This window comes from Martes martes (assembly GCF_963455335.1).
Source record: "Martes martes genome assembly, chromosome: Y".
NCBI lineage: Eukaryota > Metazoa > Chordata > Mammalia > Carnivora > Mustelidae > Martes > Martes martes.
Window position 1 is genome coordinate 9,996,999 of NC_137907.1, and position 22,557 is coordinate 10,019,555.

The window sequence follows — 22,557 nt, forward strand, 5'->3', positions numbered from 1 at the left end:
CTCCTAGTGACAAGGCAGGTTCGATCTGCTGGCTCTGGGGCGAACTCCCCAGGGGGCTGGGTTGAAATGGACTCTCCTGAGGATGGGTCATCATGTGGGTTTGTGTCCATGGAGATCTTGGAATGTGGGGGTGGCTCATGGGACGTGCAGCGTTATCCTACATGGAGGGTTTGCCACAGCTCCAAAGAGCAAACATCCCATGTTGAGAAGAGAGGTGTTCCTTTTGGTGGCTCAGGAAACCCCATATGCTGGTATTAGAGACCAGTCCTTGGGGCACCTGGGTGGCTCAGTGGGTTAAACCTCTGCCTTTGGTGCAGGTCATCATCTCAGGGTCCTGGGATCGAGCCCCGCATCGGGCTGTCCGCTCGGCGGGGAGCCTGCTTCCTCTCTCCCTCTCTCTGCCTGCCTCACTGTCTACTTGTGATCTCTCTCTCTGTGTCAAATAAATAAATAAAATCTAAAAAAAAAATAGTCTCTTATGCTTTAAGAAACCAGGCCTTGGAGGAGAGGCACCCAGAAACAAAAACAACGTATCAGATTAGGAACTGGTGCCTGTCCGGATCAATCTTCTGTCTCTGGGGACATCCGTCTGCTTGTCTGAGTGGAGGTAATTGCTCATCTTGTATCAAATCGCCCCTGTTTGTCTAGGGCGGCCTACACTATCGGGATGGCCTCGGGGACCTTGCAGGTTTCTCCTCATCTGTAGGGTTGTGGCCAATGAAATGGGTAGAGTTTCCTTGGAGAGGGCAGGCACAGTCCTGCGGTGTGGCTTCAGGGGTCCCATCCTGGAGGGTGTGTGGGCCAGAACTGTGGGGACAGAAGTCTGAAAACACTAACTCGGCTTAGGTTTGGGGCTGAGAGTATGGCAGGGCCAATCGAGAGACTGTGAGGGGAGTTCCTTAGGATATGAACAAAGGGCAAGTGTGAGGCAGTTGCTCAGCTTTGGTCTCTGGATGTTGTGTCAAGGACGGGCGTGGAAATTCGGGGTGGCCTCAACGGCCATGGACCAGGCTCCCTCTCTGGGGATTTGGCCCAGCTCCCAAGAGTTTGATGTCATTCTGAGGGAAGGGAGGAGTCCTGTTTACTCCCTCCAGTGTCCCTCCAAAGGAGGGATTCCAGAGCAGAGTCCTGGGTATGGGCTACTGGAAAACCCGAGCTCTGGTTAGGATTGGGGGCCTACGGGAAGGGCCCATGGGAAGCCCCATATGCGGGCTCTTGGTCCAGCCCCTGAGAGGCCTTACTTGAGCACATGGCTCACTCTGAGGGTCACAATGCGTGTTTGTGCCAAAGGTGGCCCTCAAGTATGGGCGTGTCCTCATGGGCCATGCTGGTTTCTCCTACCCTGAAGGTTGGACACCATGCAAACAGCAAGGTTTCTTGCCATGGGGATGGAGGAGTTCTGATGACTGTATCAGGTTCCCCCCATGCAGTTATTGGAGATAAAATCTAGGTTCTGAAGCCTGAAAACCCTGTTTGAGACGAGATGACAGCCTAAGGCCAGGGCAGATCCAATGTGCTAGGTGTGCGGCCAGCTGTCTGGGTGTTGGTTGGGAGGTCCGGGCTCAGACTGTGTCAGACAGAGCATTAGTGCCCAGGGCAGCCTCTATATTTGGGGTGCAGTGGAGTGGCGTGCAGGTTGAGTCTCATTTTGGGTTTTTGGGCAGCCCCAGAGGGCAACGTTTTTCTTCTGGTGGGCAGGCAGAGTGCTGCACAGTGTCTCTGGAATTCCCAACCTGCATGGCTTGTGGGCCAGGAGTGTAAGGTCTGAAGACTGAGAACACAAGCTAGGCTTAGGTTATGGGGCGTGGGCACATCAGGCCCACTCTGCAGAGTCTGAATCCGAGATCTCCTGCATCTGAAGTCAGGACGAGTATCTGATATACTATCAGGTTGGAGTTTTTGTCCTTGATGGCCCCTTCAGGAAGGGGGGAGTGCTCATGAGGTCATGGACGTTTTCCCATGCTCGCAGTTGTGAGATGCTCCAAACCGAAAGGATACCTTCTGTGGGACAGTTGAGTCCTGTTGGATGGCTCCAGGATGCCCCATACAGCAAGAATCGAGAGCATAGTTCTAAGGATGGATGCCTGGGCACCCCACTTCGCATCCCCATTGGCTGCTTGCGACATGGCAGGTTCGATCTGCTGGCTCTGGGGCGTGCTACCCAGGGGGCTGAGTTGAAATGGACTCTCCTGAGGATGGGTCATCATGTGGGTTCTTGTCCATGGAGACCTTGGAATGTGGCGGTGGCTCGGTGAACTGGAAGGATTCTCCAACCAGAGGGTTGGACACAGCTCCAAAGAGCAAGTTTCCCATGTGGAGACGACAGGTGTTCTGATTGGTGCCTCAGGAAACCCCCTGGTATTGGAAACCAGTCCTCTGAGGAGAGACGCCTGGAAACCAACAAAAGGGTTCAGATTAGGGCCTAGGGGGCCTGTCTGGTTCAATCTTCTTTCTCTGGGTACATCCTTCTGTTTGTCTGAGGGGAGGTCTTTGCTCAGCTTGTGTCAGATCAGTCCTGTTGGTCCAGGATGGCCTAAACTATTGGGATGGCCTCAGGGACCTTGGAGGTTTCTCCTAATCTGTAGGGTTGTGGCCAATGGAATGGGCAGAGTTTCCTTGGAGAGGGCAGGCCCAGTCCTGCGGTGTGGCTCCAGGGGCCCCAGCCTGGAGGATGTGTGGGCCAGGGCTGTGAGGACAGAAGTCTGAAAACACAAACTCGGCTCAAGTTTGGGCCCGAGGATATGGCAAGCCTGATCTAAAGACCTTGCAGGGAGCTCCTCAGGATATGAATGAAGGGCGAGTGTGAGGCTGTTGATCAGGCTTTTTTCTCTTGATTTTGTGTCAAGGAGGGCTGTCGAATGGAGGAATGGCTTCATAGGCGATGGCCAATTCGCCATCTCTGGGGATTTGGCCTGGCTCCCAAGGGTATGTGGTCATTCTGTGGGAAGGGAGGAGTCCTGTTTACTGCCTCCGGTGTCCCTCCCAAAGAGGGATTCCAGAGCAGGGCCCTGGGTCCCGGCGACTGGAAAACCCAAACTCGGGTTACGATGGGGGCCCAAGGGGCATGGGAAGCCCCCTAGGCGGGCTCGTGGTCCAGCCACTGAGAGACCTGATTGGAGCACGAGGCTTATGGTGAGGGTCACCAGGCGTCTTTGTGCCCAAGGCGACCCTGAAGCATGGGCGTGGCCTCCTGGGCCATGCAGGTTTCTACTACCCTGAAGGTTGGACACCAGGCCAACAGCAAGGTTTCTTGGATGGGGATGGAGGAGTTCAGATTTCTGCATCAGGTTCCCTCCTGTCCGGGGATTGGAGATAAGGTCTAGATTCAGATGCCTGAACACCTATCTTGGCAAGTGATGCCAGCCTAAGGCCATGGAGGTTCTGATGTGCTGGCTTTGCGGCCAAATATGTGGGTGTCTGTCAGGAGGTCTGGGCTCAGGCTGCGTCAGACAGAGCATTAGTGCCCAGGACAGCCTAGGAAATTGGGGTGCATTCTAGGGCCGTGCATATTGAACCTCATTTGGGGTTTCTGGGCAGCCCTAGAGGGCAATGTTTTCCTTCTGGTGGGCAGGCAGCGTGGTGTTGTGGCTCCAGAATTCCCAATCTTGAGGGCTTGTGGGCCAGAAGTGTCAGGATGGAAGTCTGAAAACCCAAGCTCGTGTTAGTTTTGGGGCTGAGGGCATGGCTGGCCCACTCTGCAGACACGAAATTGAGATCTCCTTCAACTGAATTCAGGGGCGTATCAGACATTGGCTCAGGCTGGAGGATGGGTTCATGATGTCCCCTTCATGATGTGGGGGCCTCATGAGGCCATGGAGTCTTTCCCACGCTGGGGGTTGTTAGCTGCTCCAAACTGCAAGGTTTCCTTCTGTGGGACAGTTGAGTCCTGGTGGATGGCTCAAGAACACCCTGTCTGAAAGTACCGAGAGCAGGCTCCTAAGGATGGATGCCTGGACACCCCACCTCGAATTCCCATTGGCTCCTAGTGACAAGGCAGGTTCGATCTGCTGGCTCTGGGGCGAACTCCCCAGGGGGCTGGGTTGAAATGGACTCTCCTGAGGATGGGTCATCATGTGGGTTTGTGTCCATGGAGATCTTGGAATGTGGGGGTGGCTCATGGGACGTGCAGCGTTATCCTACATGGAGCGTTTGCCACAGCTCCAAAGAGCAAACATCCCATGTTGAGAAGAGAGGTGTTCCTTTTGGGGGCTCAGGAAACCCCATATGCTGGTATTAGAAACCAGGTTTTGGGGCACCTGGGTGGCTCAGTGGGTTAAACCTCTGCCTTTGGTGCAGGTCATCATCTCAGGGTCCTGGGATCGAGCCCCGCATCGGGCTGTCTGCTCGGCGGGGAGCCTGCTTCCTCTCTCCCTCTCTCTGCCTGCCTCACTGTCTACTTGTGATCTCTCTCTCTGTGTCAAATAAATAAATAAAATCTAAAAAAAAATAGTCTCTTATGCTTTAAGAAACCAGGCCTTGGAGGAGAGACACCCAGAAACAAAAACAACGTATCAGATTAGGAACTGGTGCCTGTCCGGATCAATCTTCTGTCTCTGGGGACATCCGTCTGCTTGTCTGAGTGGAGGTAATTGCTCATCTTGTGTCAAATCGCCCCTGTTTGTCCAGGGCGGCCTACACTATCGGGATGGCCTCGGGGACCTTGCAGGTTTCTCCTCATCTGTAGGGTTGTGGCCAATGAAATGGGTAGAGTTTCCTTGGAGAGGGCAGGCACAGTCCTGCGGTGTGGCTTCAGGGGTCCCATCCTGGAGGGTGTGTGGGCCAGAGCTGTGGGGACAGAAGTCTGAAAACACTAACTCGGCTTAGGTTTGGGGCTGAGAGTATGGCAGGGCCAATCTAGAGACTGTGAGGGGAGTTCCTTAGGATATGAACAAAGGGCAAGTGTGAGGCAGTTGCTCAGCTTTGGTCTCTGGATGTTGTGTCAAGGACGGGCGTGGAAATTCGGGGTGGCCTCAACGGCCATGGACCAGGCTCCCTCTCTGGGGATTTGGCCCAGCTAACAAGAGTTTGATGTCATTCTGAGGGAAGGGAGGAGTCCTGTTTACTCCCTCCAGTGTCCCTCCAAAGGAGGGATTCCAGAGCAGAGTCCTGGGTATGGGCTACTGGAAAACCCGAGCACTGGTTTCGATTGGGGGCCTACGGGAAGGGCCCATGGGAAGACCCATATGCGGGCTCTTGGTCCAGCCCCTGAGAGGCCTTACTTGAGCACATGGCTCACTCTGAGGGTCACAATGCGTGTTTGTGCCAAAGGTGGCCCTCAAGTATGGGCGTGTCCTCATGGGCCATGCTGGTTTCTCCTACCCTGAAGGGTGGACACCATGCAAACAGCAAGGTTTCTTGCCATGGGGATGGAGGAGTTCTGATGACTGTATCAGGTTCCCCCCATGCAGTTATTGGAGATAAAATCTAGGTTCTGAAGCCTGAAAACCCTGTTTGAGACGAGATGACAGCCTAAGGCCATGGCAGATCCAATGTGCTAGGTGTGCGGCCAGCTGTCTGGGTGTTGTTGGTTGGGAGGTCCGGGCTCAGACTGTGTCAGACAGAGCATTAGTGCCCAGGGCAGCCTCTATATTTGGGGTGCAGTCGAGTGGCGTGCAGGTTGAGTCTCATTTTGGGTTTTTGGGCAGCCCCAGAGGGCAACGTTTTTCTTCTGGTGGGCAGGCAGAGTGCTGCCCTGTGTCTCTGGAATTCCCAACCTGGATGGCTTGTGGGCCAGGAGTGTAAGGTCTGAAGACTGAGAACACAAGCTAGGCTTAGGTTATGGGGCGTGGGCACATCAGGCCCACTCTGCAGAGTCTGAATCCGAGATCTCCTGCATCTGAAGTCAGGACGAGTATCTGATATAGGATCAGATTGGCGTTTTTGTCCTTGGTGGCCCCTTCAGGAAGGGGGGAGTGCTCATGAGGTCATGGACGTTTTCCCATGCTCGCAGTTGTGAGATGCTCCAAACCGAAAGGATACCTTCTGTGGGACAGTTGAGTCCTGTTGGATGGCTCCAGGATGCCCCATACAGCAAGAATCGAGAGCATAGTTCTAAGGATGGATGCCTGGGCACCCCACTTCGCATCCCCATTGGCTGCTTGCGACATGGCAGGTTCGATCTGCTGGCTCTGGGGCGTGCTACCCAGGGGGCTGAGTTGAAATGGACTCTCCTGAGGATGGGTCATCATGTGGGTTCTTGTCCATGGAGACCTTGGAATGTGGCGGTGGCTCGGTGAACTGGAAGGATTCTCCAACCAGAGGGTTGGACACAGCTCCAAAGAGCAAGTTTCCCATGTGGAGACGACAGGTGTTCTGATTGGTGCCTCAGGAAACCCCCTGGTATTGGAAACCAGTCCTCTGAGGAGAGACGCCTGGAAACCAACACAAGGGTTCAGATTAGGGCCTAGGGGGCCTGTCTGGTTCAATCTTCTTTCTCTGGGTACATCCTTCTGTTTGTCTGAGGGGAGGTCTTTGCTCAGCTTGTGTCAGATCAGTCCTGTTGGTCCAGGATGGCCTAAACTATTGGGATGGCCTCAGGGACCTTGGAGGTTTCTCCTAATCTGTAGGGTTGTGGCCAATGGAATGGGCAGAGTTTCCTTGGAGAGGGCAGGCCCAGTCCTGCGGTGTGGCTCCAGGGGCCCCAGCCTGGAGGATGTGTGGGCCAGGGCTGTGGGGACAGAAGTCTGAAAACACAAACTCGGCTCAAGTTTGGGCCCGAGGATATGGCAAGCCTGATCTAAAGACCTTGCAGGGAGCTCCTCAGGATATGAATGAAGGGCGAGTGTGAGGCTGTTGATCAGGCTTTTTTCTCTTGATTTTGTGTCAAGGAGGGCTGTCGAATGGAGGAATGGCTTCATAGGCGATGGCCAATTCGCCATCTCTGGGGATTTGGCCTGGCTCCCAAGGGTATGTGGTCATTCTGTGGGAAGGGAGGAGTCCTGTTTACTGCCTCCGGTGTCCCTCCCAAAGAGGGATTCCAGAGCAGGGCCCTGGGTCCCGGCGACTGGAAAACCCAAACTCGGGTTACGATGGGGGCCCAAGGGGCATGGGAAGCCCCCTAGGCGGGCTCGTGGTCCAGCCACTGAGAGACCTGATTGGAGCACGAGGCTTATGGTGAGGGTCACCAGGCGTCTTTGTGCCCAAGGCGACCCTCAAGCATGGGCGTGGCCTCCTGGGCCATGCAGGTTTCTCCTACCCTGAAGGTTGGACACCAGGCCATCAGCAAGGTTTCTTGGATGGGGATGGAGGAGTTCAGATTTCTTCATCAGGTTCCCTCCTGTCCAGGGATTGGAGATAAGGTCTAGATTCAGATGCCTGAACACCTATCTTGGGAAGTGATGCCAGCCTAAGGCCATGGAGGTTCTGATGTGCTGGCTTTGCGGCCAAATATGTGGGTGTCTGTCAGGAGGTCTGGACTCAGGCTGCGTCAGACAGAGCATTAGTGCCCAGGGCAGCCTAGGAAATTGGGGTGCATTCTAGGGCCGTGCATATTGAACCTCATTTGGGGTTTCTGGGCAGCCCTAGAGGGCAATGTTTTCCTTCTGGTGGGCAGGCAGCGTGGTGTTGTGGCTCCAGAATTCCCAATCTTGAGGGCTTGTGGGCCAGAAGTGTCAGGATGTAAGTCTGAAAACCCAAGCTAGTGTTAGTTTTGGGGCTGAGGGCATGGCTGGCCCACTCTGCAGACACGAAAGTGAGATCTCCTTCAACTGAATTCAGGGGCGTATCAGACATTGGCTCAGGCTGGAGGATGGGTTCATGATGTCCCCTTCATGATGTGGGGGCCTCATGAGGCCATGGAGTCTTTCCCACGCTGGGGGTTGTTAGCTGCTCCAAACTGCAAGGTTTCCTTCTGTGGGACAGTTGAGTCCTGGTGGATGGCTCAAGAACACCCTGTCTGAAAGTACCGAGAGTAGGCTCCTAAGGATGGATGCCTGGACACCCCACCTCGAATTCCCATTGGCTCCTAGTGACAAGGCAGGTTCGATCTGCTGGCTCTGGGGCGAACTCCCCAGGGGGCTGGGTTGAAATGGACTCTCCTGAGGATGGGTCATCATGTGGGTTTGTGTCCATGGAGATCTTGGAATGTGGGGGTGGCTCATGGGACGTGCAGCGTTATCCTACATGGAGGGTTTGCCACAGCTCCAAAGAGCAAACATCCCATGTTGAGAAGAGAGGTGTTCCTTTTGGTGGCTCAGGAAACCCCATATGCTGGTATTAGAGACCAGGCCTTGGCGCACCTGGGTGGCTCAGTGGGTTAAACCTCTGCCTTTGGTGCAGGTCATCATCTCAGGGTCCTGGGATCGAGCCCCGCATCGGGCTGTCTGCTCGGCGGGGAGCCTGCTTCCTCTCTCCCTCTCTCTGCCTGCCTCACTGTCTACTTGTGATCTCTCTCTCTGTGTCAAATAAATAAATAAAATCTAAAAAAAAAAATAGTCTCTTATGCTTTAAGAAACCAGGCCTTGGAGGAGAGGCACCCAGAAACAAAAACAACGTATCAGATTAGGAACTGGTGCCTGTCCGGATCAATCTTCTGTCTCTGGGGACATCCGTCTGCTTGTCTGAGTGGAGGTAATTGCTCATCTTGTGTCAAATCGCCCCTGTTTGTCCAGGGCGGCCTACACTATCGGGATGGCCTCGGGGACCTTGCAGGTTTCTCCTCATCTGTAGGGTTGTGGCCAATGAAATGGGTAGAGTTTCCTTGGAGAGGGCAGGCACAGTCCTGCGGTGTGGCTTCAGGGGTCCCATCCTGGAGGGTGTGTGGGCCAGAACTGTGGGGACAGAAGTCTGAAAACACTAACTCGGCTTAGGTTTGGGGCTGAGAGTATGGCAGGGCCAATCTAGAGACTGTGAGGGGAGTTCCTTAGGATATGAACAAAGGGCAAGTGTGAGGCAGTTGCTCAGCTTTGGTCTCTGGATGTTGTGTCAAGGACGGGCGTGGAAATTCGGGGTGGCCTCAACGGCCATGGACCAGGCTCCCTCTCTGGGGATTTGGCCCAGCTAACAAGAGTTTGATGTCATTCTGAGGGAAGGGAGGAGTCCTGTTTACTCCCTCCAGTGTCCCTCCAAAGGAGGGATTCCAGAGCAGAGTCCTGGGTATGGGCTACTGGAAAACCCGAGCACTGGTTTCGATTGGGGGCCTACGGGAAGGGCCCATGGGAAGACCCATATGCGGGCTCTTGGTCCAGCCCCTGAGAGGCCTTACTTGAGCACATGGCTCACTCTGAGGGTCACAATGCGTGTTTGTGCCAAAGGTGGCCCTCAAGTATGGGCGTGTCCTCATGGGCCATGCTGGTTTCTCCTACCCTGAAGGGTGGACACCATGCAAACAGCAAGGTTTCTTGCATTGGGGATGGAGGAGTTCTGATATCTGTATCAGGTTCCCCCCATGCAGTTATTGGAGATAAAATCTAGGTTCTGAAGCCTGAAAACCCTGTTTGAGACGAGATGACAGCCTAAGGCCATGGCAGATCCAATGTGCTAGGTGTGCGGCCAGCTGTCTGGGTGTTGGTTGGGAGGTCCGGGCTCAGACTGTGTCAGACAGAGCATTAGTGCCCAGGGCAGCCTCTATATTTGGGGTGCAGTCGAGTGGCGTGCAGGTTGAGTCTCATTTTGGGTTTTTGGGCAGCCCCAGAGGGCAACGTTTTTCTTCTGGTGGGCAGGCAGAGTGCTGCCCTGTGTCTCTGGAATTCCCAACCTGGATGGCTTGTGGGCCAGGAGTGTAAGGTCTGAAGACTGAGAACACAAGCTAGGCTTAGGTTATGGGGCGTGGGCACATCAGGCCCACTCTGCAGAGTCTGAATCCGAGATCTCCTGCATCTGAAGTCAGGACGAGTATCTGATATAGGATCAGATTGGCGTTTTTGTCCTTGGTGGCCCCTTCAGGAAGGGGGGAGTGCTCATGAGGTCATGGACGTTTTCCCATGCTCGCAGTTGTGAGATGCTCCAAACCGAAAGGATACCTTCTGTGGGACAGTTGAGTCCTGTTGGATGGCTCCAGGATGCCCCATACAGCAAGAATCGAGAGCATAGTTCTAAGGATGGATGCCTGGGCACCCCACTTCGCATCCCCATTGGCTGCTTGCGACATGGCAGGTTCGATCTGCTGGCTCTGGGGCGTGCTACCCAGGGGGCTGAGTTGAAATGGACTCTCCTGAGGATGGGTCATCATGTGGGTTCTTGTCCATGGAGACCTTGGAATGTGGCGGTGGCTCGGTGAACTGGAAGGATTCTCCAACCAGAGGGTTGGACACAGCTCCAAAGAGCAAGTTTCCCATGTGGAGACGACAGGTGTTCTGATTGGTGCCTCAGGAAACCCCCTGGTATTGGAAACCAGTCCTCTGAGGAGAGACGCCTGGAAACCAACACAAGGGTTCAGATTAGGGCCTAGGGGGCCTGTCTGGTTCAATCTTCTTTCTCTGGGTACATCCTTCTGTTTGTCTGAGGGGAGGTCTTTGCTCAGCTTGTGTCAGATCAGTCCTGTTGGTCCAGGATGGCCTAAACTATTGGGATGGCCTCAGGGACCTTGGAGGTTTCTCCTAATCTGTAGGGTTGTGGCCAATGGAATGGGCAGAGTTTCCTTGGAGAGGGCAGGCCCAGTCCTGCGGTGTGGCTCCAGGGGCCCCAGCCTGGAGGATGTGTGGGCCAGGGCTGTGGGGACAGAAGTCTGAAAACACAAACTCGGCTCAAGTTTGGGCCTGAGGATATGGCAAGCCTGATCTAAAGACCTTGCAGGGAGCTCCTCAGGATATGAATGAAGGGCGAGTGTGAGGCTGTTGATCAGGCTTTTTTCTCTTGATTTTGTGTCAAGGAGGGCTGTCGAATGGAGGAATGGCTTCATAGGCGATGGCCAATTCGCCATCTCTGGGGATTTGGCCTGGCTCCCAAGGGTTTGTGGTCATTCTGTGGGAAGGGAGGAGTCCTGTTTACTGCCTCCGGTGTCCCTCCCAAAGAGGGATTCCAGAGCAGGGCCCTGGGTCCCGGCGACTGGAAAACCCAAACTCGGGTTAGGATGGGGGCCCAAGGGGCATGGGAAGCCCCCTAGGCGGGCTCGTGGTCCAGCCACTGAGAGACCTGATTGGAGCACGAGGCTTATGGTGAGGGTCACCAGGCGTCTTTGTGCCCAAGGCGACCCTCAAGCATGGGCGTGGCCTCCTGGGCCATGCAGGTTTCTCCTACCCTGAAGGTTGGACACCAGGCCATCAGCAAGGTTTCTTGGATGGGGATGGAGGAGTTCAGATTTCTGCATCAGGTTCCCTCCTGTCCGGGGATTGGAGATAACGTCTAGATTCAGATGCCTGAACACCTATCTTGGGAAGTGATGCCAGCCTAAGGCCATGGAGGTTCTGATGTGCTGGCTTTGCGGCCAAATATGTGGGTGTCTGTCAGGAGGTCTGGGCTCAGTCTGCGTCAGACAGAGCATTAGTGCCCAGGGCAGCCTAGGAAATTGGGGTGCATTCTAGGGCCGTGCATATTGAACCTCATTTGGGGTTTCTGGGCAGCCCTAGAGGGCAATGTTTTCCTTCTGGTGGGCAGGCAGCGTGGTGTTGTGGCTCCAGAATTCCCAATCTTGAGGGCTTGTGGGCCAGAAGTGTCAGGATGGAAGTCTTAAAACCCAAGCTAGTGTTAGTTTTGGGGCTGAGGGCATGGCTGGCCCACTCTGCAGACACGAAAGTGAGATCTCCTTCAACTGAATTCAGGGGCGTATCAGACATTGGCTCAGGCTGGAGGATGGGTTCATGATGTCCCCTTCATGATGTGGGGGCCTCATGAGGCCATGGAGTCTTTCCCACGCTGGGGGTTGTTAGCTGCTCCAAACTGCAAGGTTTCCTTCTGTGGGACAGTTGAGTCCTGGTGGATGGCTCAAGAACACCCTGTCTGAAAGTACCGAGAGTAGGCTCCTAAGGATGGATGCCTGGACACCCCACCTCGAATTCCCATTGGCTCCTAGTGACAAGGCAGGTTCGATCTGCTGGCTCTGGGGCGAACTCCCCAGGGGGCTGGGTTGAAATGGACTCTCCTGAGGATGGGTCATCATGTGGGTTTGTGTCCATGGAGATCTTGGAATGTGGGGGTGGCTCATGGGACGTGCAGCGTTATCCTACATGGAGGGTTTGCCACAGCTCCAAAGAGCAAACATCCCATGTTGAGAAGAGTGGTGTTCCTTTTGGTGGCTCAGGAAACCCCATATGCTGGTATTAGAGACCAGGCCTTGGGGCACCTGGGTGGCTCAGTGGGTTAAACCTCTGCCTTTGGTGCAGGTCATCATCTCAGGGTCCTGGGATCGAGCCCCGCATCGGGCTGTCCGCTCGGCGGGGAGCCTGCTTCCTCTCTCCCTCTCTCTGCCTGCCTCACTGTCTACTTGTGATCTCTCTCTCTGTGTCAAATAAATAAATAAAATCTAAAAAAAAAAATAGTCTCTTATGCTTTAAGAAACCAGGCCTTGGAGGAGAGGCACCCAGAAACAAAAACAACGTATCAGATTAGGAACTGGTGCCTGTCCGGATCAATCTTCTGTCTCTGGGGACATCCGTCTGCTTGTCTGAGTGGAGGTAATTGCTCATCTTGTATCAAATCGCCCCTGTTTGTCCAGGGCGGCCTACACTATCGGGATGGCCTCGGGGACCTTGCAGGTTTCTCCTCATCTGTTCGGTTGTGGCCAATGAAATGGGTAGAGTTTCCTTGGAGAGGGCAGGCACAGTCCTGCGGTGTGGCTTCAGGGGTCCCATCCTGGAGGGTGTGTGGGCCAGAACTGTGGGGATAGAAGTCTGAAAACACTAACTCGGTTTAGGTTTGGGGCTGAGAGTATGGCAGGGCCAATCTAGAGACTGTGAGGGGAGTTCCTTAGGATATGAACAAAGGGCAAGTGTGAGGCAGTTGCTCAGGCTTTGGTCTCTGGATGTTGTGTCAAGGACGGGCGTGGAATGTCGGGGTGGCCTCAACGGCCATGGACCAGGCTCCCTCTCTGGGGATTTGGCCCAGCTCCCAAGAGTTTGATGTCATTCTGAGGGAAGGGAGGAGTCCTGTTTACTCCCTCCAGTGTCCCTCCAAAGGAGGGATTCCAGAGCAGAGTCCTGGGTACGGGCTACTGGAAAACCCGAGCTCTGGTTAGGATTGGGGCCCTACGGGCATGGGAAGCCCCATATGCGGGCTCTTGGTCCAGCCACTGAGAGGCCTTACTTGAGCACATGGCTCACTGTGAGGGTCACAGTGCGTGTTTGTGCCAAAGGTGGCCCTCAAGTATGGGCGTGTCCTCATGGGCCATGCTGGTTTCTCCTACCCTGAAGGGTGGACACCATGCAAACCGCAAGGTTTCTTGCCATGGGGATGGAGGAGTTCTGATGACTGTATCAGGTTCCCCATGCAGTTTTTGGAGATAAAATCTAGGTTCTGAAGCCTGAAAACCCTGTTTGTGACGAGATGACACCCTAAGGCCATGGCAGATCCAATGTGCTAGGTGTGCGGCCAGCTGTCTGGGTGTTGGTTGGGAGGTCCGGGCTCAGACTGTGTCAGACAGAGCATTAGTGCCCAGGGCAGCCTCTATATTTGGGGTGCAGTGGAGTGGCGTGCAGGTTGAGTCTCATTTTGGGTTTTTGGGCAGCCCCAGAGGGCAACGTTTTTCTTCTGGTGGGCAGGCAGAGTGCTGCCCTGTGTCTCTGGAATTCCCAACCTGGATGGCTTGTGGGCCAGGAGTGTAAGGTCTGAAGACTGAGAACACAAGCTAGGCTTAGGTTATGGGGCGTGGGCACATCAGGCCCACTCTGCAGAGTCTGAATCCGAGATCTCCTGCATCTGAAGTCAGGACGAGTATCTGATATAGGATCAGGTTGGAGTTTTTGTCCTTGATGGCCCCTTCAGGAAGGGGGGAGTGCTCATGAGGTCATGGACGTTTTCCCATGCTCGCAGTTGTGAGATGCTCCAAACCGAAAGGATACCTTCTGTGGGACAGTTGAGTCCTGTTGGATGGCTCCAGGATGCCCCATACAGCAAGAATCGAGAGCATAGTTCTAAGGATGGATGCCTGGGCACCCCACTTCGCATCCCCATTGGCTGCTTGCGACATGGAAGGTTCGATCTGCTGGCTCTGGGGCGTGCTACCCAGGGGGCTGAGTTGAAATGGACTCTCCTGAGGATGGGTCATCATGTGGGTTCTTGTCCATGGAGACCTTGGAATGTGGCGGTGGCTCGGTGAACTGGAAGGATTCTCCAACCAGAGGGTTGGACACAGCTCCAAAGAGCAAGTTTCCCATGTGGAGACGACAGGTGTTCTGATTGGTGCCTCAGGAAACCCCCTGGTATTGGAAACCAGTCCTCTGAGGAGAGACGCCTGGAAACCAACACGAGGGTTCAGATTAGGGCCTAGGGGGCCTGTCTGGTTCAATCTTCCTTCTCTGGGTACATCCTTCTGTTTGTCTGAGTGGAGGTCTTTGCTCAGCTTGTGTCAGATCAGTCCTGTTGGTCCAGGATGGCCTAAACTATTGGGATGGCCTCAGGGACCTTGGAGGTTTCTCCTAATCTGTAGGGTTGTGGCCAATGGAATGGGCAGAGTTTCCTTGGAGAGGGCAGGCACAGTCCTGCGGTGTGGCTCCAGGGGCCCCAGCCTGGAGGATGTGTGGGCCAGGGCTGTGGGGACAGAAGTCTGAAAACACAAACTCGGCTCAAGTTTGGGCCCGAGGATATGGGAAGCCTGATCTAAAGACCTTGCAGGGAGCTCCTCAGGATATGAATGAAGGGCGAGTGTGAGGCTGTTGATCAGGCTTTTTTCTCTTGATTTTGTGTCAAGGAGGGCTGTCGAATGGAGGCATGGCTTCATAGGCGATGGCCAATTCGCCATCTCTGGGGATTTGGCCTGGCTCCCAAGGGTTTGTGGTCATTCTGTGGGAAGGGAGGAGTCCTGTTTACTGCCTCCGGTGTCCCTCCCAAAGAGGGATTCCAGAGCAGGGCCCTGGGTCCCGGCGACTGGAAAACCCAAACTCGGGTTAGGATGGGGGCCCAAGGGGCATGGGAAGCCCCCTAGGCGGGCTCGTGGTCCAGCCACTGAGAGACCTGATTGGAGCACGAGGCTTATGGTGAGGGTCACCAGGCGTCTTTGTGCCCAAGGCGACCCTCAAGCATGGGCGTGGCCTCCTGGGCCATGCAGGTTTCTCCTACCCTGAAGGTTGGACACCAGGCCATCAGCAAGGTTTCTTGGATGGGGATGGAGGAGTTCAGATTTCTGCATCAGGTTCCCTCCTGTCCGGGGATTGGAGATAACGTCTAGATTCAGATGCCTGAACACCTATCTTGGCAAGTGATGCCAGCCTAAGGCCATGGAGGTTCTGATGTGCTGGCTTTGCGGCCAAATATGTGGGTGTCTGTCAGGAGGTCTGGGCTCAGTCTGCGTCAGACAGAGCATTAGTGCCCAGGGCAGCCTAGGAAATTGGGGTGCATTCTAGGGCCGTACATATTGAACCTCATTTGGGGTTTCTGGGCAGCCCTAGAGGGCAATGTTTTCCTTCTGGTGGGCAGGCAGCGTGGTGTTGTGGCTCCAGAATTCCCAATCTTGAGGGCTTGTGGGCCAGAAGTGTCAGGATGGAAGTCTGAAAACCCAAGCTCGTGTTAGTTTTGGGGCTGAGGGCATGGCTGGCCCACTCTGCAGACACGAAATTGAGATCTCCTTCAACTGAATTCAGGGGCGTATCAGACATTGGCTCAGGCTGGAGGATGGGTTCATGATGTCCCCTTCATGATGTGGGGGCCTCATGAGGCCATGGAGTCTTTCCCACGCTGGGGGTTGTTAGCTGCTCCAAACTGCAAGGTTTCCTTCTGTGGGACAGTTGAGTCCTGGTGGATGGCTCAAGAACACCCTGTCTGAAAGTACCGAGAGTAGGCTCCTAAGGATGGATGCCTGGACACCCCACCTCGAATTCCCATTGGCTCCTAGTGACAAGGCAGGTTCGATCTGCTGGCTCTGGGGCGAACTCCCCAGGGGGCTGTGTTGAAATGGACTCTCCTGAGGATGGGTCATCATGTGGGTTTGTGTCCATGGAGATCTTGGAATGTGGGGGTGGCTCATGGGACGTGCAGCGTTATCCTACATGGAGGGTTTGCCACAGCTCCAAAGAGCAAACATCCCATGTTGAGAAGAGAGGTGTTCCTTTTGGTGGCTCAGGAAACCCCATATGCTGGTATTAGAAACCAGGCCTTGGGGCACCTGGGTGGCTCAGTGGGTTAAACCTCTGCCTTTGGTGCAGGTCATCATCTCAGGGTCCTGGGATCGAGCCCCGCATCGGGCTGTCTGCTCGGCGGGGAGCCTGCTTCCTCTCTCCCTCTCTCTGCCTGCCTCACTGTCTACTTGTGATCTCTCTCTCTGTGTCAAATAAATAAATAAAATCTAAAAAAAAATAGTCTCTCATGCTTTAAGAAACCAGGCCTTGGAGGAGAGGCACCCAGAAACAAAAACAACGTATCAGATTACGAACTGGTGCCTGTCCGGATCAATCTTCTGTCTCTGGGGACATCCGTCTGCTTGTCTGAGTGGAGGTAATTGCTCATCTTGTGTCAAATCGCCCCTGTTTGTCCAGGGCGGCCTACACTATCGGGATGGCCTCGGGGACCTTGCAGGTTTCTCCTCATCTGTAGGGTTGTGGCCAATGAAATGGGTAGAGTTTCCTTGGAGAGGGCAGGCACAGTCCTGCGGTGTGGCTTCAGGGGTCCCATCCTGGAGGGTGCGTGGGCCAGAACTGTGGGGACAGAAGTCTGAAAACACTAACTCGGCTTAGGTTTGGGGCTGAGAGTATGGCAGGGCCAATCTAGAGACTGTGAGGGGAGTTCCTTAGGATATGAACAAAGGGCAAGTGTGAGGCAGTTGCTCAGCTTTGGTCTCTGTATGTTGTGTCAAGGACGGGCGTGGAAATTCGGGGTGGCCTCAACGGCCATGGACCAGGCTCCCTCTCTGGGGATTTGGCCCAGCTCCAAAGAGTTTGATGTCATTCTGAGGGAAGGGAGGAGTCCTGTTTACTCCCTCCAGTGTCCCTCCAAAGGAGGGATTCCAGAGCAGAGTCCTGGGTATGGGCTACTGGAAAACCCGAGCTCTGGTTAGGATTGGGGGCCTACGGGAAGGGCCCATGGGAAGCCCCATATGCGGGCTCTTGGTCCAGCCACTGAGAGGCCTTACTTGAGCACATGGCTCACTCTGAGGGTCACAATGCGTGTTTGTGCCAAAGGTGGCCCTCAAGTATGGGCGTGTCCTCATGGGCCATGCTGGTTTCTCCTACCCTGAAGGTTGGACACCATGCAAACAGCAAGGTTTCTTGCCATGGGGATGGAGGAGTTCTGATGACTGTATCAGGTTCCCCCCATGCAGTTATTGGAGATAAAATCTAGGTTCTGAAGCCTGAAAACCCTGTTTGAGACGAGATGACAGCCTAAGGCCATGGCAGATCCAATGTGCTAGGTGTGCGGCCAGCTGTCTGGGTGTTGGTTGGGAGGTCCGGGCTCAGACTGTGTCAGACAGAGCATTAGTGCCCAGGGCAGCCTCTATATTTGGGGTGCAGTGGAGTGGCGTGCAGGTTGAGTCTCATTTTGGGTTTTTGGGCAGCCCCAGAGGGCAACGTTTTTCTTCTGGTGGGCAGGCAGAGTGCTGCACTGTGTCTCTGGAATTCCCAACCTGGATGGCTTGTGGGCCAGGAGTGTAAGGTCTGAAGACTGAGAACACAAGCTAGGCTTAGGTTATGGGGCGTGGGCACATCAGGCCCACTCTGCAGAGTCTGAATCCGAGATCTCCTGCATCTGAAGTCAGGACGAGTATCTGATATAGGATCAGGTTGGAGTTTTTGTCCTTGATGGCCCCTTCAGGAAGGGGGGAGTGCTCATGAGGTCATGGACGTTTTCCCATGCTCGCAGTTGTGAGATGCTCCAAACCGAAAGGATACCTTCTGTGGGACAGTTGAGTCCTGTTGGATGGCTCCAGGATGCCCCATACAGCAAGAATCGAGAGCATAGTTCTAAGGATGGATGCCTGGGCACCCCACTTCGCATCCCCATTGGCTGCTTGCGACATGGCAGGTTCGATCTGCTGGCTCTGGGGCGTGCTACCCAGGGGGCTGAGTTGAAATGGACTCTCCTGAGGATGGGTCATCATGTGGGTTCTTGTCCATGGAGACCTTGGAATGTGGCGGTGGCTCGGTGAACTGGAAGGATTCTCCAACCAGAGGGTTGGACACAGCTCCAAAGAGCAAGTTTCCCATGTGGAGACGACAGGTGTTCTGATTGGTGCCTCAGGAAACCCCCTGGTATTGGAAACCAGTCCTCTGAGGAGAGACGCATGGAAACCAACACGAGGGTTCAGATTAGGGCCTAGGGGGCCTGTCTGGTTCAATCTTCCTTCTCTGGGTTCATCCTTCTGTTTGTCTGAGTGGAGGTCTTTGCTCAGCTTGTGTCAGATCAGTCCTGTTGGTCCAGGATGGCCTAAACTATTGGGATGGCCTCAGGGACCTTGGAGGTTTCTCCTAATCTGTAGGGTTGTGGCCAATGGAATGGGCAGAGTTTCCTTGGAGAGGGCAGGCCCAGTCCTGCGGTGTGGCTCCAGGGGCCCCAGCCTGGAGGATGTGTGGGCCAGGGCTGTGGGGACAGAAGTCTGAAAACACAAACTCGGCTCAAGTTTGGGCCGGAGGATATGGCAAGCCTGATCTAAAGACCTTGCAGGGAGCTCCTCAGGATATGAATGAAGGGCGAGTGTGAGGCTGTTGATCAGGCTTTTTTCTCTTGATTTTGTGTCAAGGAGGGCTGTCGAATGGAGGCATGGCTTCATAGGCATTGGCCAATTCGCCATCTCTGGGGATTTGGCCTGGCTCCCAAGGGTTTGTGGTCATTCTGTGGGAAGGGAGGAGTCCTGTTTACTGCCTCCGGTGTCCCTCCCAAAGAGGGATTCCAGAGCAGGGCCCTGGGTCCCGGCGACTGGAAAACCCAAACTCGGGTTAGGATGGGGGCCCAAGGGGCATGGGAAGCCCCCTAGGCGGGCTCGTGGTCCAGCCACTGAGAGAACTGATTGGAGCACGAGGCTTATGGTGAGGGTCACCAGGCGTCTTTGTGCCCAAGGCGACCCTCAAGCATGGGCGTGGCCTCCTGGGCCATGCAGGTTTCTCCTACCCTGAAGGTTGGACACCAGGCCATCAGCAAGGTTTCTTGGATGGGGATGGAGGAGTTCAGATTTCTGCATCAGGTTCCCTCCTGTCCGGGGATTGGAGATAAGGTCTAGATTCAGATGCCTGAACACCTATCTTGGCAAGTGATGCCAGCCTAAGGCCATGGAGGTTCTGATGTGCTGGCTTTGCGGCCAAATATGTGGGTGTCTGTCAGGAGGTCTGGGCTCAGGCTGCGTCAGACAGAGCATTAGTGCCCAGGGCAGCCTAGGAAATTGGGGTGCATTCTAGGGCCGTGCATATTGAACCTCATTTGGGGTTTCTGGGCAGCCCTAGAGGGCAATGTTTTCCTTCTGGTGGGCAGGCAGCGTGGTGTTGTGGCTCCAGAATTCCCAATCTTGAGGGCTTGTGGGCCAGAAGTGTCAGGATGGAAGTCTGAAAACCCAAGCTCGTGTTAGTTTTGGGGCTGAGGGCATGGCTGGCCCACTCTGCAGACACGAAATTGAGATCTCCTTCAACTGAATTCAGGGGCGTATCAGACATTGGCTCAGGCTGGAGGATGGGTTCATGATGTCCCCTTCATGATGTGGGGGCCTCATGAGGCCATGGAGTCTTTCCCACGCTGGGGGTTGTTAGCTGCTCCAAACTGCAAGGTTTCCTTCTGTGGGACAGTTGAGTCCTGGTGGATGGCTCAAGAACACCCTGTCTGAAAGTACCGAGAGCAGGCTCCTAAGGATGGATGCCTGGACACCCCACCTCGAATTCCCATTGGCTCCTAGTGACAAGGCAGGTTCGATCTGCTGGCTCTGGGGCGAACTCCCCAGGGGGCTGGGTTGAAATGGACTCTCCTGAGGATGGGTCATCATGTGGGTTTGTGTCCATGGAGATCTTGGAATGTGGGGGTGGCTCATGGGACGTGCAGCGTTATCCTACATGGAGCGTTTGCCACAGCTCCAAAGAGCAAACATCCCATGTTGAGAAGAGAGGTGTTCCTTTTGGGGGCTCAGGAAACCCCATATGCTGGTATTAGAAACCAGGCCTTGGGGCACCTGGGTGGCTCAGTGGGTTAAACCTCTGCCTTTGGTGCAGGTCATCATCTCAGGGTCCTGGGATCGAGCCCCGCATCGGGCTGTCTGCTCGGCGGGGAGCCTGCTTCCTCTCTCCCTCTCTCTGCCTGCCTCACTGTCTACTTGTGATCTCTCTCTCTGTGTCAAATAAATAAATAAAATCTAAAAAAAAATAGTCTCTTATGCTTTAAGAAACCAGGCCTTGGAGGAGAGGCACCCAGAAACAAAAACAACGTATCAGATTACGAACTGGTGCCTGTCCGGATCAATCTTCTGTCTCTGGGGACATCCGTCTGCTTGTCTGAGTGGAGGTAATTGCTCATCTTGTGTCAAATCGCCCCTGTTTGTCCAGGGCGGCCTACACTATCGGGATGGCCTCGGGGACCTTGCAGGTTTCTCCTCATCTGTAGGGTTGTGGCCAATGAAATGGGTAGAGTTTCCTTGGAGAGGGCAGGCACAGTCCTGCGGTGTGGCTTCAGGGGTCCCATCCTGGAGGGTGCGTGGGCCAGAACTGTGGGGACAGAAGTCTGAAAACACTAACTCGGCTTAGGTTTGGGGCTGAGAGTATGGCAGGGCCAATCTAGAGACTGTGAGGGGAGTTCCTTAGGATATGAACAAAGGGCAAGTGTGAGGCAGTTGCTCAGCTTTGGTCTCTGTATGTTGTGTCAAGGACGGGCGTGGAAATTCGGGGTGGCCTCAACGGCCATGGACCAGGCTCCCTCTCTGGGGATTTGGCCCAGCTCCAAAGAGTTTGATGTCATTCTGAGGGAAGGGAGGAGTCCTGTTTACTCCCTCCAGTGTCCCTCCAAAGGAGGGATTCCAGAGCAGAGTCCTGGGTATGGGCTACTGGAAAACCCGAGCTCTGGTTAGGATTGGGGGCCTACGGGAAGGGCCCATGGGAAGCCCCATATGCGGGCTCTTGGTCCAGCCACTGAGAGGCCTTACTTGAGCACATGGCTCACTCTGAGGGTCACAATGCGTGTTTGTGCCAAAGGTGGCCCTCAAGTATGGGCGTGTCCTCATGGGCCATGCTGGTTTCTCCTACCCTGAAGGTTGGACACCATGCAAACAGCAAGGTTTCTTGCCATGGGGATGGAGGAGTTCTGATGACTGTATCAGGTTCCCCCCATGCAGTTATTGGAGATAAAATCTAGGTTCTGAAGCCTGAAAACCCTGTTTGAGACGAGATGACAGCCTAAGGCCATGGCAGATCCAATGTGCTAGGTGTGCGGCCAGCTGTCTGGGTGTTGGTTGGGAGGTCCGGGCTCAGACTGTGTCAGACAGAGCATTAGTGCCCAGGGCAGCCTCTATATTTGGGGTGCAGTGGAGTGGCGTGCAGGTTGAGTCTCATTTTGGGTTTTTGGGCAGCCCCAGAGGGCAACGTTTTTCTTCTGGTGGGCAGGCAGAGTGCTGCCCTGTGTCTCTGGAATTCCCAACCTGGATGGCTTGTGGGCCAGGAGTGTAAGGTCTGAAGACTGAGAACACAAGCTAGGCTTAGGTTATGGGGCGTGGGCACATCAGGCCCACTCTGCAGAGTCTGAATCCGAGATCTCCTGCATCTGAAGTCAGGACGAGTATCTGATATAGGATCAGGTTGGAGTTTTTGTCCTTGATGGCCCCTTCAGGAAGGGGGGAGTGCTCATGAGGTCATGGACGTTTTCCCATGCTCGCAGTTGTGAGATGCTCCAAACCGAAAGGATACCTTCTGTGGGACAGTTGAGTCCTGTTGGATGGCTCCAGGATGCCCCATACAGCAAGAATCGAGAGCATAGTTCTAAGGATGGATGCCTGGGCACCCCACTTCGCATCCCCATTGGCTGCTTGCGACATGGCAGGTTCGATCTGCTGGCTCTGGGGCGTGCTACCCAGGGGGCTGAGTTGAAATGGACTCTCCTGAGGATGGGTCATCATGTGGGTTCTTGTCCATGGAGACCTTGGAATGTGGCGGTGGCTCGGTGAACTGGAAGGATTCTCCAACCAGAGGGTTGGACACAGCTCCAAAGAGCAAGTTTCCCATGTGGAGACGACAGGTGTTCTGATTGGTGCCTCAGGAAACCCCCTGGTATTGGAAACCAGTCCTCTGAGGAGAGACGCCTGGAAACCAACACGAGGGTTCAGATTAGGGCCTAGGGGGCCTGTCTGGTTCAATCTTCCTTCTCTGGGTACATCCTTCTGTTTGTCTGAGTGGAGGTCTTTGCTCAGCTTGTGTCAGATCAGTCCTGTTGGTCCAGGATGGCCTAAACTATTGGGATGGCCTCAGGGACCTTGGAGGTTTCTCCTAATCTGTAGGGTTGTGGCCAATGGAATGGGCAGAGTTTCCTTGGAGAGGGCAGGCCCAGTCCTGCGGTGTGGCTCCAGGGGCCCCAGCCTGG